Source organism: Eubalaena glacialis, chromosome 12, assembly GCF_028564815.1.
Source record: "Eubalaena glacialis isolate mEubGla1 chromosome 12, mEubGla1.1.hap2.+ XY, whole genome shotgun sequence".
Lineage (NCBI taxonomy): Eukaryota > Metazoa > Chordata > Mammalia > Artiodactyla > Balaenidae > Eubalaena > Eubalaena glacialis.
In genome coordinates, this window is record NC_083727.1 from 40,546,531 (window position 1) to 40,564,080 (window position 17,550).

At 39.6% G+C, this 17,550-nt stretch overlaps 1 pseudogene; it reads left to right on the top strand.

Moving 5' to 3' along the window:
* Nucleotides 1-16,580: 16,580 nt before the first annotated feature.
* Nucleotides 16,581-16,907, top strand: LOC133102214 (large ribosomal subunit protein P1-like; annotated as a pseudogene).
* The last annotated feature ends 643 nt before the right edge of the window (nucleotides 16,908-17,550 follow it).

Sequence of the window (17,550 nt, forward strand, 5' to 3'; positions counted from 1 at the left end):
GACCTTGGCAAAATAATTAGTTCTCCAGGCCTATTTCCAACTTCAAAAATGTGATGATCAGCTGCAGCTCATGTAGTCCTGAGGGTCATATAAGATAATGTTTATATGAGATTTGCATATAGAATTCTGTTTTTCACTGCTTTGGAGACCACAGATTTAAATATCTTCCATGTTCCTTTTTTTAAAAGATAAATGAAAAACACAACAACAAAAATCAAGTAGATAGAATAAAACTGCATGATGACACTCCCCAACAGTCATGTAAAATCCCATGTAAAATGCTATTGGCAATCTCCTCCCAGGTTCCCAGAACTCCCAGCCAGTCAGCTGCACAGGCCCACCACTATCATTCCATCAGCCTTGAAATAAGTTGAGTTTTTCTTTTTCCAATTGATTTTCTTTTAACCACACTTATTAGCAATCAGGTGGGGTTCTCCTACATTAGAAAATTGTTGATAATTTTTCTCCTACACAGAGAATAATTGTCCCATATCTTCAATAAAAAATTAAATTACCTTCAATATACTGTTCAACAAAGCAGGTGCAATTAAAATATATTTTAGAATTATGACCTTTTGAAACAAAAACTTTCTAATGGCAAACTCGGAGATATCTAGGAAAAACAGCTATCCAGAATAAGAGAATACCCCATTTTACCAAATGACTGCAGGTTTGTTGTACATGTAAAGCAGTCCAACTGAAAACTGGACCGTTTGTGGACTTATATATCTAAGCCTTGAGTTAATCAGGGTTTTTTGGGGTTTTTTGGTATTTTTGTTTGTTTGTTTTTGACCTAGAGGCGCTCTGGGCTTGTTCAAGGGCCACACCCTCATTCATAATCTATTCCAAAAACCTTATCTCATTGAAATGCATTGCATCATTCCCTTGATACTGATTTTTCATGGATATTTAATTCTTTTAACATAAAGTTATTAAATCAAAAAGAAATGAACAAAAAATTAAATAAATACAGAAAAATCTCTACTGTCATGGGTAACAAGAATTTATCAAAAGTTTTCTTCTTTCTCTCACTTGTACAACCTGAAGAAATGCAGGGAGGGATCAGTGACAAGTCCAGCTCTCGGATTAAGTTGTGCAAACTCTCCCAGATACACTTGAAATAAGTATAAATGTGAGTGATTCTGGCAGAGGCCCCAAGAACACATCAGATAGATAACTTTTTCATAAATCCACAGATCTGTGACAGTAACAACATTAATGTAGAAACAAGGGCAAAGAAAGTATCATTTTTATGAAACTATTCATGGTGTTATAAACAAGGTCATGATAAACTGTGCTTAATCAGAATTAAACATGTAGGTCTGGTTCAGGGTCAAAAAGCATAAGCATTCTGCAGAACACAATCAGCCATTTTTGTGAATTTGTTCATGCTAGAAATATACCCTTGAACCACCTCTGATAGGTACCTACTCAGAAATTAGAAATAAACTTGAGTTAAGGGAATACTGCAGAGATAATAATTTTTTTTAATATTGTTAAATGTTGAATAATCATTGCCTTTTGAAAACAGTATGAATTTTCATTAGACTACACATAACTGAGTCTCTGTAGTGATTAATAAATTTCAGAATAATTTATATGAGCACAGAGCTCTATGAAGGACTAATAACAAAGATAGCATTAATAAGATTACTCATCAATGACATAAAAAATAAATATAACTGCTCATATCTAGCTCCCTCTCCACCCTCAACCTTTTTTCATTCTCCCCTAAATCTTCTTCTAGCTCCAAACAATATTGTTTGAGTTTCCTTATAAGTTTAGCTGAGAAGAACAGCAATTTCTACAAGCTATAAAATACCTCACTTAAAATAATTAGCACTTTTTTTTCCTTTTAATTATGTTTACACTCTCTTCTGCCTTAAAGTAATGGCAAATCACATTTCTGTTTATTAACAAAATGGAGGAAATAAAATTCTAATCCATGTAAAACTAAACAACAGGGCTCAAATTAAAATAATGTTTTAAAATCATTAGATAGCCTAAGAGAAAAAATAACTTCAAATATTTCCGCTAATTTGAGTATTATACACTGGAATAAAAATTATTATCAACATTAATTCACTATGATTTATAAATTTTCTCAATTATCTGTTGCAAATAATAATGGCATCTAACATTTTTTGCATATCTATGGGCCAGATGTATACTTAATTTAATCCTCGTAACAACTCTATAAGTATTAGGATCCTTTATTTAGCAGATAAAGAAAATAAGGTTAAGAGAAGTTAAGAAATTTGCCAAAAGTCCTACACCTCCTAGATGCCTGAGATCAGAACTCTGGTCTAGGTTACCCATGCTTCTTCAGTTAAGAATCATTCTTTTCTCTTAGAATCCAGGTTCTAAGAAAAATATAGTGATAATTTTCTATAAAGGGATTTATGACATTGCTGATGGTTTCTGCAGGATTTTTCTTTGAATGAATCAGACTTTATAATCATCTTTAAATTATCCTATACTTAATAAAGCAAAGTTAGTAAGAACTATTACCCATATATCATGTATTTTTTTTTTCCTTAAGTTTTGTGAGTTCCTTGGACTCTTTGAAGGATATACACTAAGTTTGTTGCATGATGTGCAAATCTACTTAAGTTTCTGAGACAGTTTGGCTTAAATGGGACCAAAAGATTGAGTAAAAGCTATTCTATCCAGCACTTTAAATATCATTTATAGGGGAGAGCTTCAAGATGGCGGAAGAGTAAGACGTGGAGATCACCTTCCTCCCCACAAACACATCAGAAATACATCTACATGTGGAACAACTCCTACAGAACACCTACTGAACACTGGCAGAAGACCTCAGACCTCCTGAAAGGCAAGAAAATCCCCACGCACCTGGGTGGGGCAAAAGAAAAAAGAAAAAACAGAGACAAAAGAATAGGGACGGGACCTGCACCAGTGGGAGGGAGCTGTGAAGGAGGAAAGGTTTCCACACACTAGGAAGCCCCTTCGCGGGCAGAGACTGCGGGTGGCAGAGGGGGGGAGCTTCAGAGCCATGGAGGAGAGCGCAGCCACAGGGGTGCGGAGGGCAAAGCAGAGAGATTCCCGCACAGAGGATCGGTGCCGACCAGCACTCACCAGCCCGAGAGGCTTGTCTACTCACCCGCCGGGGCGGGCGGGGGCTGGGAGCTGAGGCTCGGGCTTCGGTCGGATCCCAGGAAGAGGACTGGGGTTGGCGGCGTGAACACAGCCTGAAGGGGGCTAGTGCGCCACAGCTAGCCGGGAGGGAGTCCGGGAAAAGTCTGGAGCTGCCGAAGAGGCACGAGACTTTTTCTTGCCTCTTTGTTTCCTGGTGCGCGAGGAGAGGGGATTAAGAGCGCCGCCAAAACGAGCTCCAGAGACAGGCGCGAGCCGCGGCTATCAGCGCGGACCCCAGAGGCGGGCATGAGACGCTAAGGCTGCTGCTGCCGCCACCAAGAAGCCTGTGTGCGAGCACAGGTCACTCTCCACACCGCCCCTCCCGGGAGCCTGTGCAGCCCGCCACGGCCAGGCTCCCGTGATCCAGGGACAACTTACCCGGAAGAACACATGGTGCGCCTCAGGCTGCTGCAACGTCCAGCCGGCCTCTGCCGCCGCAGGCTCGCCCAGCGTCCGTAGCCCTCCCTCCCCCCGCCTGAGTGAGCCAGAGCCCCCGAATCAGCTGCTCCTTTAACCCCGTCCTGTCTGAGGGGGAACAAACGCCCTCAGCCGACCTACACGCAGAGGCGGGGCCAAATCCAAAGCTGAACCCCAGGAGCTGTGCGAACAAAGAAGAGAAAGGGAAATCTCTCCCAGCTGCCTCAGGAGCCGCAGATTAAATCTCCACAATCAACTTGATGTACCCTGCATCTGTGGAATACCTGAATAGACAACGAATCATCCCAAATTGAGGAGGTGGACTTTGGGAGCAACAATATATATATTTTTTCCCTTTTTCTCTTTTTGTGAGTGTGTATGTGTATGCTTCTCTGTGTGATTTGTCTGTATAGTTTTGCTTTTACCATTTGCCCTAGGGTTCTGTCTGTCCGTTTTTTTGTTTGTTTGTTTCTTTTTTTTAATATAGTTTTTAGCACTTGTTATCATTGGTGGATTTGTTTTCTGGTTTGGTTGATTTTTCTTTCTTTCTTTTTTATTACTTTTTAATAAATTTTTTTTAATAATTATTTTTTATTTAATAACTTTTAAATTTTATTTTATCTTCTTCTTTCTGTCTTTCTTTTTTTTTCTCCCTTTTATTCTGAGCCGTGTGGATGACAGGCTCTTGGTGCTCCAGCCAGGCATCAGGGCTGTGCCTCAGAGGTGGGAGAGCCAAGTTCAGGACACTAGTCCACAAGAGACCTCCCAGCTCCACATAATATCAAACGGTGAAAATCTCCAAGAGATCTCCATCTCAACGACAAGACCCAGCTCCACTCAACGACCAGCAAGCTACAGTGCTGGACACCCTATGCAAAACAACTAGCAAGACAGGAACACAACCCCACCCATTAGCAGAGAGGCTGCCTAAAATCGTAATAAGGCCACAGACACCCCAAAACACACCACCAGACGTGGACATGCCCACCAGAAAGACAAGATCCAGCCTCATCCACCAGAACACAGGCACTAGTCTCCTCCACCTGGAAGCCTACACAAACCACTGAACCAACCTTAGCCACTGGGGGCAGACACCAAAAACAACGGGAACTACGAACCTGCAGCCTGTGAGAAGGAGACCCCAAACACAGTAAGTTAAGCAAAATGAGAAGACAGAGAAACACACAGCAGATGAAGGAGCAAGGTAAAAACCCACCAGACCAAACAAAAGAAGAGGAAATAGGCAGCTGACCTGAAAAAGAATTCAGAATAATGATAGTAAAGATGATCCAAAATCTTGGAAATAGAATAGAGAAAATACAAGAAACGTTTAACAAGGACCTAGAAGAACTAAAGAGCAAACAAACAGTGATGAACAACACAATAAATGAAATTAAAAATTCTCTAGAAGGAATCAATAGCAGAATAAATGAGGCAGAAGAACGGATAAGTGACCTGGAAGATAAAATAGTGGAAATAACTACCACAGAGCAGAATAAAGAAAAAAAAATGAAAAGAATTGAGGACAGTCTCAGAGATCTCTGGGACAACATTAAACGTACCAACATTCTAATTATAGGGGTCCCAGAAGAAGAAGAGAAAAAGAAAGGGACTGAGAAAATATTTGAAGAGATTATAGTTGAAAACCTCCAGATATGGGAAAGGAAATAGTCAAGTCCAGAAAGTGCAGAGAGTCCCATACAGGATAAATCCAAGGAGAAACACACCGAGACACATATTAATCAAACTATAAAAATTAAATACAAAGAAAAAAATACTAAAAGCCACAAGGGAAAAACAACAAATAACATAAAAGGGAACTCCCATAAGGTTAACAGCTGATCTTTCAGAAGAAACTCTGCAAGCCAGAAGGGAGTAGCAGGACACATTTAAAGTGGCGAAAGGGAAAAACCTACAACCAAGATTACTCTACCCAGAAAGGATATCATTCAGATTCGATGGAGAAATCAAAACCTTTACAGATAAGCAAAAGCTAAGAGAATTCAGCACCACCAAACCAGCTCTACAACAAATGCTAAAGGAACTTCTCTAAGCAGGAAACACAAGAGAAGGAAAAGACTTACAAAACAAACCCCAAACAATTAAGAAAATGGTAAGAGGAGCATACATATCAATAAATATCTTAAATGTAAATGGATTAAATGCTCCAACCAAAAGACATACCCTGGCTGAATGGATACAAAAACAATGCCCGTATATATGCTGTCTACAAGAGACTCACTTCAGACCTAGGGACACCTACAGACTGAAAGTGAGGGGATGGAAAAAGATATTCCATGCAAATGGAAATAAAAATAAAGCTGGAGTAGCAATTCTCATATCAGACAAAATAGACTTTAAAGCAAAGACTAATATAAGAGACAAAGAAGGACACTACATAATGATCAAGGGATCAATCCAAGAAGAAGATATAACAATTGTAAATATTTATGCACCCAACATAGGAGCACCTCAATACATAAGGCAAATACTAACATCCATAAAAGGGATAATCGACAGTAACACAATCATAATAGGGGACTTTAACACCCCACTTGCACCAATGGACAGATCATCCAAAATGAAAATAAATAAGGAAACACAAGCTTTAAATGATACATTAAAAAAGATGGACTTAATTGATATTTATAGGACATTCCATCCAAAAACAACAGAATATACTTTCTTCTCAAGTGCTCATGGAACATTCTCCAGGATAGATCATATCTTGGGTCACAAATCAAGCCTTGGTAAATTTAAGAAAATTGAAATCGTATCAAGTATCTTTTCCGACCGCAACTCTATGAGACAATATATCAATTACAGGAAAAAATCTTTAAAAAATACAAACACATGGAGGCTAAACAATACACTACTAAATAACCAAGAGATCACTGAAGAAATCAAAGAGGAAATCAAAAAATACCTAGAAACAAATGACAGTGAAAACACGGCGACCTATAACCTATGGGATGCAGCAAAAGCAGTTCTAAGAGGGAAGTTTATAGCAATCAAGAAGATTGCTTAAGAAACAAGAAACATCTCATATAAACAACCTAACCTTACACCTAAAGCAATTAGAGAAAGAAGAACAAAAACACCCCAAAGTTAGCAGAAGGAAAGAAATCATAAAGATCAGATCAGGAATAAATGAAAAAGAAATGAAGGAAACAATAGCAAAGATCAATAAAACTAAAAGCTGGTTCTTCAAGAAGATAAACAAAATTGATAAACCATTAGCCAGACTCATCAAGAGAAAAAGGTAGAAGACTCAAATCAATAGAATTAGAAATGAAAAAGGAGAAGTAACAACTGACACTGCAGAAATACAAAGGATCATGAGAGATTACTACAAGCAACTATATGCCAATAAAAAGGACAACCTGGAAGAAATGGACAAATTCTTAGAAAAGCACACCTGCCGAGACTGAATCAGGAAGAAATAGAAAATATGAACAGACCAATCACAAGCACTGAAATTGAGACTGTGATTAAAAATCTTCCAACACACAAAAGCCCAGGACCAGATGGCTTCACAGGCGAATTCTATCAAACATTTAGAGAAGAGCTAACACCTAGCCTTCTCAAACTCTTCCAAAATATAGCAGAGGGAGGAACACTCCCAATCTCGTTCTACGAGTCCACCATCACTTTGATACCAAAACCAGACAAAAATGTCACAAAGAAAGAAAACTACAGGCCAATATCACAGATGAACATAGATGCAAAAATCCTCAACAAAATACTAGCAAACAGAATCCAACAGCACATTAAAAGGATCATACACCATGATCAAGTGGGGTTTATCCCAGGAATGTAAGGATTCTTCAATATACACAAATCAATCAATGTGATACACCGTATTAACAAATTGAAGGAGAAAAACCATATGATCATCTCAATAGATGCAGAAAAAGCTTCTGACAAAATTCAACACCCATTTATGATAAAAACCCTCCAGAAAGTAGGCATAGAGGGAACTTACCTCAACATAATAAAGGCCATATATGACAAACCCACAGCCAACATCGTCCTCAATGGTGTAAAACTGAAACCATTTCCACTAAGATCAGGAACAAGACAAGGTTGCCCACTCTCACCACTATTATTCAACATAGTTTTGGAAGTTTTAGCCACAGCAATCGGAGAAGAAAAAGAAATAAAAGGAATCCAAATCGGAAAAGAAGAAGTAAAGCTGTCACTGTTTGCAGATGACATGATACTATACATAGAGTATCCTAAAAATGCTACCAGAAAACTACTAGAGCTAATCAATGAATTTGGTAAAGTAGAAGGATACAAAATTAATGCACAGAAATCTCTTGCATTCCTATACACTAATGATGAATAATCTGAAAGTGAAATTAGGAAAACACTCCCATTTATCATTGCAACAAAAAGAACAAAATATCTAGGAATAAACCTACCTAAGGAGACAAAAGACCTGTATGCAGAAAATTATAAGACACTGATGAAAGAAATTAAAGATGATACAAACAGATGGAGAGATATACCATGTTCTTGGATTGGAAGAATCAACACTGTGAAAATGACTATACTACCCAAAGCAATCTACAGATCCAATGCAATCCCTATAAAACTACCACTGGCATTTTTCACAGAATTAGAACAAAAAGTCTCACAATTTGTATGGAAACAAAAAAGACCCCGAATGGCACAAGCAATCTTGAGAAAGAAAAATGAAGCTGGAGGAATCAGGCTCCCTGACTTCAGACTATACTACACAGCTACAGTAATCAAGACAGTATGGTACTGGCACAAAAACAGAAATATAGATCAATGGAACAGGATAGAAAGCCCAGAGATAAACCCACGCACATATGGTCACCTTATCTTTGATAAAGAAGGCAAGAATATACAGTGGAGAAAAGACAGCCTCTTCAATAAGTGGTGCTGGGAAAACTGGACAGCTACATGTAAAAGATTGAAATTAGAACACTCCCTAACACCATACACAAAAATAAACTCAAAATGGATTAAAGACCTAAATGTAAGGCCAGACACCATCAGACTCTTAGAGGAAAACATAGGCAGAACACTCTATGACATAAATCACAGCAAAAGCCTTTTTGACCCACATCCTAGAGAAATGGAAATAAAAACAAAAATAAACAAATGGGACCTAATGAAACTTAAAAGTTTTTGCACAGCAAAGGAAACCATAAACAAGATGAAAAGACAACCCTCAGAATGGGAGAAAATATTTGCAAATGAAGCAACTGACAAAGGATTATTCTTCAAAATTTACAAGCAGCTCATGCAGCTCAATATCCAAAAAACAAATAACCCAATCCAAAAGTGGGTGGAAGACCTAAATAGACATTTCTCCAAAGAATATATAAAGATTGCCAACAAACACATGAAAGAATGCTCAACATCATTTATCATTAGAGAAATGCAAATCAAAACTACAGTGAGATATCGTCTCACACTGTTCAGAATGGCCATCATCAAAAAATCTAGAAACAATAATTGCTGGAGAGGGTGTGGAGAAAAGGGAACCCTCTTGCACTGTTGGTGGGAATGTAAATTGATACAGCCACTATGGAAAACAGTATGGAGGTTCTTTAAAAAACTAAAAATAGAACTGCCATACAACCCAGCAATCCCACTACTGGGCATATACCCTGAGAAAACCATAATTCAAAAAAAGTCATGTACCACAATGTTCATTGCAGCCCTATTTACAATAGCCAGGACATGGAAGCAACCTAAGTGTCCATCAACAGATGAATGGATAAAGAAGATGTGGCACATATATACAATGGAATATTTCTCAGCCATAAAAAGAAACGAAATTGAGTCATTTGTAGTGAGGTGGATGGACCTAGAGTCTGTCATACCGAGTGAAGTAAGTCAGAAAGAGAAAAACAAATACCATATGCTAACACATATATATGGAATCTAAAAAACAAACAACACAAAATGGTCATGAAGAATCTAGGGGCAAGACAGGAATAAAGACGCAGACCTACTAGAGAATGGACTTGAGGATACGGCAAGGGGGAAGGGTATGCTGGGACAAAGTGAGAGCGTGGCATGGACATACATACACTACCAAATGTAAAATAGATAGCTAGTGGGAAGCAGCCGCATAGCACAGGGAGATCAGCTCAGTGCTTTGTGACCACCTAGAGGGGTGGGATAGGGAATGTGGGAGGGAGGGAGACGCAAGAAGGAAGAGATATGGGGATATATGTATATATATAACTGATTCACTTTATTATAAAGCAGAAACTAACACACCATTCTAAAGCAATTGTACTCCAATAAAGATGTTAAAAATATATATATATATCATTTATAATTAAACATATATAATTATTTCCTAATTTTTGACAATAATTAAAAACTAATGGTAGCTTTTATTATAAATAGTAAATGTGAAAAAACAGATTGAAATTAGACAAAGTTTAATAAATACATTTAAACTGAAATTATTGAGGAAGGAACTGTTTTATACATGTAAATTTTCCAGGAACTTTAGATTAGCCATTTTAACTGATGCCATGTGTTTTCCAAAGATCCTGGATACTCTTCCTTGGGAGCCATTTGCCACCTGGGCTCTGTCGGTTATAATTGTAAGAATGGATCTTCCACATGCCTGTTCCTTCAGGAGCAACCAAATGAGGCCCGGATAGACATTTTCCCACCCAGAGAGAGAAAATGGTCTTCCTTCCAATTTTTGGTTGCTGCTGCTTTTCTCTGTTGAGAGGTGTTGCTTGTTGTTTATCGTCCCTACACTTGCCCTCTGCTCAGCCCTACCCCCTCCTTCTGACCACCATCACCTACTTTCTCTGCTTTGCCTTTTCCCTTTGTTCTTCTGTCTTCAATTGTTTCTCCTGCTCTTCTTGGCTTTCACCCCACAAATGTAATATTTTCTGAACTTCACCAGCTTGCCATAGTAAATCTTTCTTTTTTTTTGATGAAGCAAATGAGAAGATATCCTTATTTGAGCTTTCATTCTTTGCAGACACTTTCATTGTTTTCGGGATTTAAGGGAAGTTTCTTGCTCTCAAAGGTTTTTGTTGTATCTTCATTTGAGATCAGAGCTATTCTGACGTGATGAGTTTGAGTTGTATCCACTTGGCTAAACTAGAACTACATTTCCCAGAATTTCCTTTCCTGCAGATTCTTAGTTAGCATAGTCCACAGGAAGCATTTGCACAGGAAGCCAGAACTGAAAGATGGACTTCAGTCCTTTACATTCAGGAGGTCAGTGCCGGGCCTCCGGCACTGTTGTCTTATCTGCTGGTTTGTGCGTTGGCAGAAAGCAGCAACTGGGCTGACAGCAACTGCAGCTTCTGCTAAAGCTTCTCTGAATCCTAGGCCAGGTGCAGTGAAGGGAACTAGCTTCTCCTGCAGGGCGCCCCACTCATGGAAGCTGGGAGCTTGGAGGTAGTGGCAGGATGAACTATGTACCTTCACTGTCCTAACTCAGGGCTCTATCAGCTTCTCAGCCATATGTCAGGGACCTTGATCACCACCCATTTCCCTCTGTCCATTACACTGATGGTATCATACCGATTGGATTAACTGAGCAGGAAATAGTGATGACCCCAGACACATGAGTGTGACAACTGTGTCCCAGCCAGTGAGAAATAAATCCTACAGAAATTCAGTGAAACTTCTGGAAGTTAGTCTTCCAAAATGAATTACAAGTTGCTGTGTCTGGCTCTCCCTACCATTAAGAAAGAGACATAATGCCACTAGACATCTTTGGATTTTGAAGGCAACATACTTGGCATTTGAAGGTGCCACTCCAACCCATTTACAGAGCAACCCAAAAAGCTGCCAGTTTTAAGGGGGCCCAGAACAGAAGAAGGCTTTGCAGCAGTCCCAGGCTACCATGTAAGCCACAATGCCATTTGGACTGTATGGCCCTAGAGATCTGAAAGTGGTAGGAAGAGATGTAGTATGTGGCTTTTGACAGTCCCCTACAGGTGAATTACAGCACAAAGTATTCAGATTTTGTGGGAAAAAAAAGAAAAAAAAAAAAGCTATGCCTTCTTCAGTAGAAAGTTACTACCACTATCCTTTTGAAAATCAGATTCTCACTTGCCACTGAACCTTAATAGAGGCTGAACCCTTGAACATGGGCCACCAAATTACTATGCAACATGAGTGTTTATCTTGGCTTTTATGTCCTACTAAGCCCTAAAGATAGGCACACACAGCAGTACTCCATCATTATATGAAAGTGGTATACAAGACGCAACTTGATCAGGTCCTGAAAATACAAAGAAGGTGCATGAGTAAGTGGCACAGACGCTCATGACCAATATTTCTGTCACAAAGCCTCCTCCTTCTCCACCTTAAGGGGAGTTTCCTATGATTAGCTAATTGGGGAAGTAAGAGTTGGGGCTTGGGTTGAAGGTGGTTCTGCATGATAGGCAGGCTGTACCTGACAAGCAGACAACTACAGCAGCTCCAATCTGAGGTACCTTGAAAGATAGTAGTGAAGAAAATCCTCTCAGTGCACAGAACTTTGATTAATACAGCTGGCTGTTCATTCTACCTGTAAAGGAAGATTGCCAGAAATGTGCATCCGTACTACCTCATCAGCAGCAGCTAAGGATTTGGCTGAATTGTCAGGCAGTTGGAAAGAACATAACTGAAAATTTGGTAATACGGAGACCTCTATGAATGTGTACAAGATGTGAAGATATGTATCTACATGGTCACCAAAGAGAAACCTCAGTGGAGGAGGATATTAATAAGTGGTGTATAAGATGACCCATCATATGTACAATAGTCAGCCTCTTTCCTCAATCATCCCTGCACTTGACCAATAGGCTCCTGAAAAATTACTAATGGCAGCAAGGATGGAAGTTATATATAGCCACAGCAGCATGGATTTCCCTCACTTATGGTGATCTGATTACAGCCACTGAATGCCCAATTTGACAGCAGCACAGACCAACATGGAGTCTCCAATATGGCACCATTCATTTGGGGGTGGGAGGGGAGGGAACAGAATCAGCCAGGCTTGCAGGATCTTAGTTCCCCGACCAGGGATCAAACCGGGCCCCAGCAGTGGAATCACAGAGTCCTAACCACTGGATGGCCAGGAAATTCCCTAGTGATAGATTAACTGCATAAAACCACCTCTGTCATGGACGGTATAGTGCTTTGTTCTCACTGGAGTAAACACTTGTACTGTATATAAATTTGTTTCCTTCCCCACAATTCTTATGCCAAAACTATCATCTTCTAACATACAAAATATCTTCTTCTCAGCATTGTTCTAACCAGGAAACTCATTTTACAGCCTATGAAATCTGTTGATGGGTTTATGACCATTGAATTCACCGGTTTTTCCATCTTCCCTGTCATTGTGAAATGGAAGGCTGAACAAATAGTGGAATAGACTTTTGAAGACTTAATTATGGTACCAGCTAGGTGGCCACACCTTGCAGAACTGCTGTGATCTCTGGAATGGGGTACATACCCTCATTCAGAGACAGGTATATGATACTGTTTCTCCTCTAGGCAGGATTTAGGGCTCTGGGACTCAAGCAGTATACAAGGAAGTGGCTGCTCTAATGTTTACCACTAGTGATCACTAATGAAATGTTTGCTTCCTGTTCTTGTACTCTGAGCTCTGTTGGTCTAGGGGAAGTTACCAAGGGGGGAAGGCTTCTACCAGTGGGACACAGCAGTAGTTCCATTAAACTGGAAACGAGACTGTCACCACACCTCTTTTATACTTCTTAAATCAAAGAATCAACAGGTAACAGATAACATGACTGGTCCTAAAATCAAGAGGAAATTGAGTTACTACTATGCAGTGCGGGGAAAGAATAGTATGTCTGGGGTGTAGATTTCCTGAGATGACTCCTTTTACCTCCAAGGAGATAAAAAATAAAAAAAACAAACAAACCAATAGTCCAATACAAGCAGGAGCATAGGGCATAGAACCTTTGGGAATGAATACTAGTTAACATTATAGCTCAATATTTAAGTTACTTTATATCAAAGAGGAAATGTGATTCAGTTAGAAGAGAAATGAAAATCATTGCGAGATAAAGGATTTTATATCTTTGTAGGTGGGATGTTAGTGTGTTTCCAGTTGTATAAAGGATAGTTGTTTTATGTTAGGTGGAAGTAAGTTTTTCCTATTGTCTTTACTTGGAAGTTAAGTGTGGTTTAAAAAGGTGTATTTGGTTGCCAAGTTAACCAAGGTTAAACTATGGTGGATTCGTATTATGCCAATTTAATTAAGCTGAAACTTCAGTACTTAGAACTCCCTTCCCTGCATAGTTCATAGTTAACATGGGTCACAAGGAACATCTTGCACAAGATTTGGAAGGTGGAAATGAAAGAGCAAACATATTCCTCAAGCAGTTGGTGCAGGGAACAGGCACTGCTGCATCTCATACACATCACCGCTTATCTACTGATTTGCACCATTGGCAGGAGGCTGCATGGGCGGGCCCTCAACATTTCCAGCTCCTGCTGGATCTTCTGATTCAGCTTCTCTCACTTCTGAGCCAAGTGCATGTTTAGCTCCCAGGAGAAGGGCTTTGGTTTCTCTTGCAAAATGGTCCCCTCCTAGAAGCTGGAAGTTTGGAGGCCAAGAGACACTGACAGGAGTTCCCGTCCTTGTGGTTTCTGGCTTAGCTTCACAAGCTCTGGCTTTTCCTTGCTTTTCCCACTTCACGTTCATCCACCCCTCCCGACTGCTTGCCATATGAACTTCAGACTCCAGTGCCAGACACAGAAACAACAGCTCCCACAATTATTTTATAAGATCAAATCCCTACAATAAATCTTTTATTTTATATGTTTAATTTCCTAGTGTCCCAACTTCTCTGATCGATACTCCTGAATGCCAAAAGCCTGGTTGCCAGATAATCAGAGTGTTTCCTTATATGTACAGCACTCTGAAAGGCTTTAGAAAAGATAGGAGAGATTTTTTTCTTTTTTTTGGCCGTCCTGCACAGCTTGTGGGATCTCAGTTCCCCAACCAGGGATTGAACCCCGGTCCACGGCAGTGATACCAGGGGGCAAAGTGGGGGAGGGATAAATTGGGAGATTGGGATTGACATATACACGCTACTATATATAAAATAGATAACTAATAAGGTCCTACTGTACAGCACAGGGAACTTTGCTCAATATTCTGTAATGGCCTATATGGGAAAAGAATCTAAAAAAGAGTAGATATATTTATATGTGTAATGGATTCACTTTGCTGTACAGCAGAAAGTAACACAACATTGTAAATCAACTACCATATACTCTAATAAAAAAAAAAGTTCATCATCCCTAAAAAATATGGATAATTAGTTCATCTATATACTTTTATTCTGATATTATCCTTTGGTTATTTTATTAATACGCTTTAAATATCCACCTAAAATCTACATTTCTTAAAGGCCGGAAATGTATTTTATTCTTTTAAAAAATCCACTAAGATAAATAAATATTTGGGTACATAATAAAAAAAGAAAAGATGGGGGAAAATAGGAGACAAGGTCCTTGGTTTCAAAGATTCGAGAAATTAAAGACAAACTTTTCACAATGATTCCTGATTTTGAACTATGTCAAATAACAATAGTCTCTTGCAGTAATTTTAATGCCATTTTCTTAGTTGAAGGAGGTGGGCTGGATCTGCAAGTGACCCAAGAATATGCCCAGGAAACTACTTTTTAAAAAATATTCACCACCTGGGACTTCCCTGGTGGTCCAGTAGTTAAGACTCTGTGCTTCCACTGCAGGCGGCATGGGGCACAGGTTTAATCCCTGGTCAGAGAACTAAGATCCTGCATGCCACGTGGGCAAAAAAAAGAAGAATATTCACCATCTGAGATTGCATTGTCATTATATGCCTTTTCTCTTTAAAAATTAAGTGCAGAAAAATAAAATCAAGCAGTTTTAGGAAGCTAGTAGTTTGATTTACAATGATGGAGCACTTTCACCCCATAATATACCTTTAAGCCTATTCCAGAAAAAGAACACTTAAGAGTAATCAAAGATTGTTTGAAAATTAAACCTCAAGCTCTGTTCAGGCTAATAAAGACAAGATGGCAAGAATTAGGCAACAGTTCTACAGGAAGGAGAGTATTTCTCCACTGAAAGATGGATCTCCGTGTCTGGGATGCCAGGCTTATTTTCACATGTGGTTGGACAACACTTCCCAAACTGTCTCAGCATACACTATTGACTGTCATGGTGGTTACGTTTCATCCAAAGAAAACTGCATCAAAGACCATCTGTCTTATTTGATAATTCTGCATGTCTTTTAGCAAATTGTCATTTTTATTTCTTAAAAGAAAAATCCAAGTGAATTCTGTGTACAAGCTTATCATCTGGTGTACAGATCTGCTAAACCTGAATTTAACTAAAATTTAGCATGTATTCCCTTTAATATAATGTGAATCTGCACCAAAAATAAATTAAGGTAGATCAACATCCCAATTCAAATTTTTCACTAAAAGCAAAGACTTAAAGGTTTTAGATGACTGTAAAATCATCATAATGGTGCAAAGTACCACAAGTTTTAGTTCTTGAAGGCAAAAGCAAAATTGATATTTACCCCTCATATTTTTATTTTTCTTCTTTCTAGGAATGAAATTTTATACTCAGTAGGTTTTATATTTCTGGTTATTACAATCAACTTTTCTCTGCTTTCAAGGCTTATTTGAATAACTTGAAATTATCCAAAGATGCTGTTTCCATGTGTGCGCAATGACGGTCGGGGTTACTGATACTTCTGCCACAGGTTCTATATGTCAAAATTATGGTATGACTGGCAGCTCACAGTGAAATACGAATTCCCTGCTGTTCCAGAGGCCATTCTCCTAAGGAACATGCATTGCTGTCAAGGAGGTTGTCTTAGTCTGTTCTGACTGCTGTAACAGGATACCACAGACTACCCTTTCCTCAGCTGCCGCTAAGGCTCTCTGTTCCTCCGAGGAAGCTAAGGCCACGTTGGGGTGAGGCCCTCACTTCATGCCCCGACTAGCACCGCGCCCGGCAGCCCTTGCCTAGCCCTCGCCCGCACCATGGCCTCCGTCTCCGAGCTCACCTGCATCTACTCGGCCCTCACCTGCACGACGATGAGGTGACGGTCACAGAGGATAAGATCAATGCCCTCATTAAAGCAGCCGGTATAAATGCTGAACCTTTCTGGCCAGGCTTGTTTGCAAAGGCTCTGGCCAATGTCAACATCGGGAGCCTCATCTGCAACGTGGGGACTGGTGGACCTGCCCCCAGCTGGTGCTGCACCAGCAGGAGGTCCTGCCCCCTTCACCACTGCTGCCCCAGCTAAAAATGATAAGGAGAGATCCATACGTGAAATGTGAAGTTTTAAAACCACCTTTTGGAAAAGAGAAAAACGAATTGAAAGAAGTCGAAATATTTATGCAGCAAAACAACTTGGTATATTGCTACAAATTCAAATCAAATGTGTCAAATCCTTAAAAGAAAAAAAAAAAAAAAAGAATACCACAGACTGGGGGGCTTATAAGCAACAGAAATTTATTTCTTATAGTTCTGGAGGCTGAGAAGTCCACGACCAAGTCACCAGTAGATTCAGTGTCTGGCGAGGACTCGCCTCCTTGTTCATAGACAGCTGCATTATTGCTGTGTTCTCACATGACAGAAGTAGGGCAAGGGAGCTCTCTAGGGTATCTTTTCTACGGGCCCTTAGCCCATTCATGAGGGCGCCACCTTCATTACCTAATCACCTCCCAGTAGCCCCACCTCCTAATACCATCACACTCAGGGTTAGGCTTCAACATGTGAATTTGGGGGGCATGCAAACTAACCTGTGTTATAGAGCACAGGTAGATTAAAAGAAGAATAAGCTAGAGTTACACTGCGCCTGAGGCCCAGGAAAGAGAAAGGAAAGTTTAATGTCATAGACTTCAACTTACCTCTTGTTTTTCCCAGCTGAAGGTCACGATCACATATCACAGTACAGCTTCCCAATAACACTCTCCCACT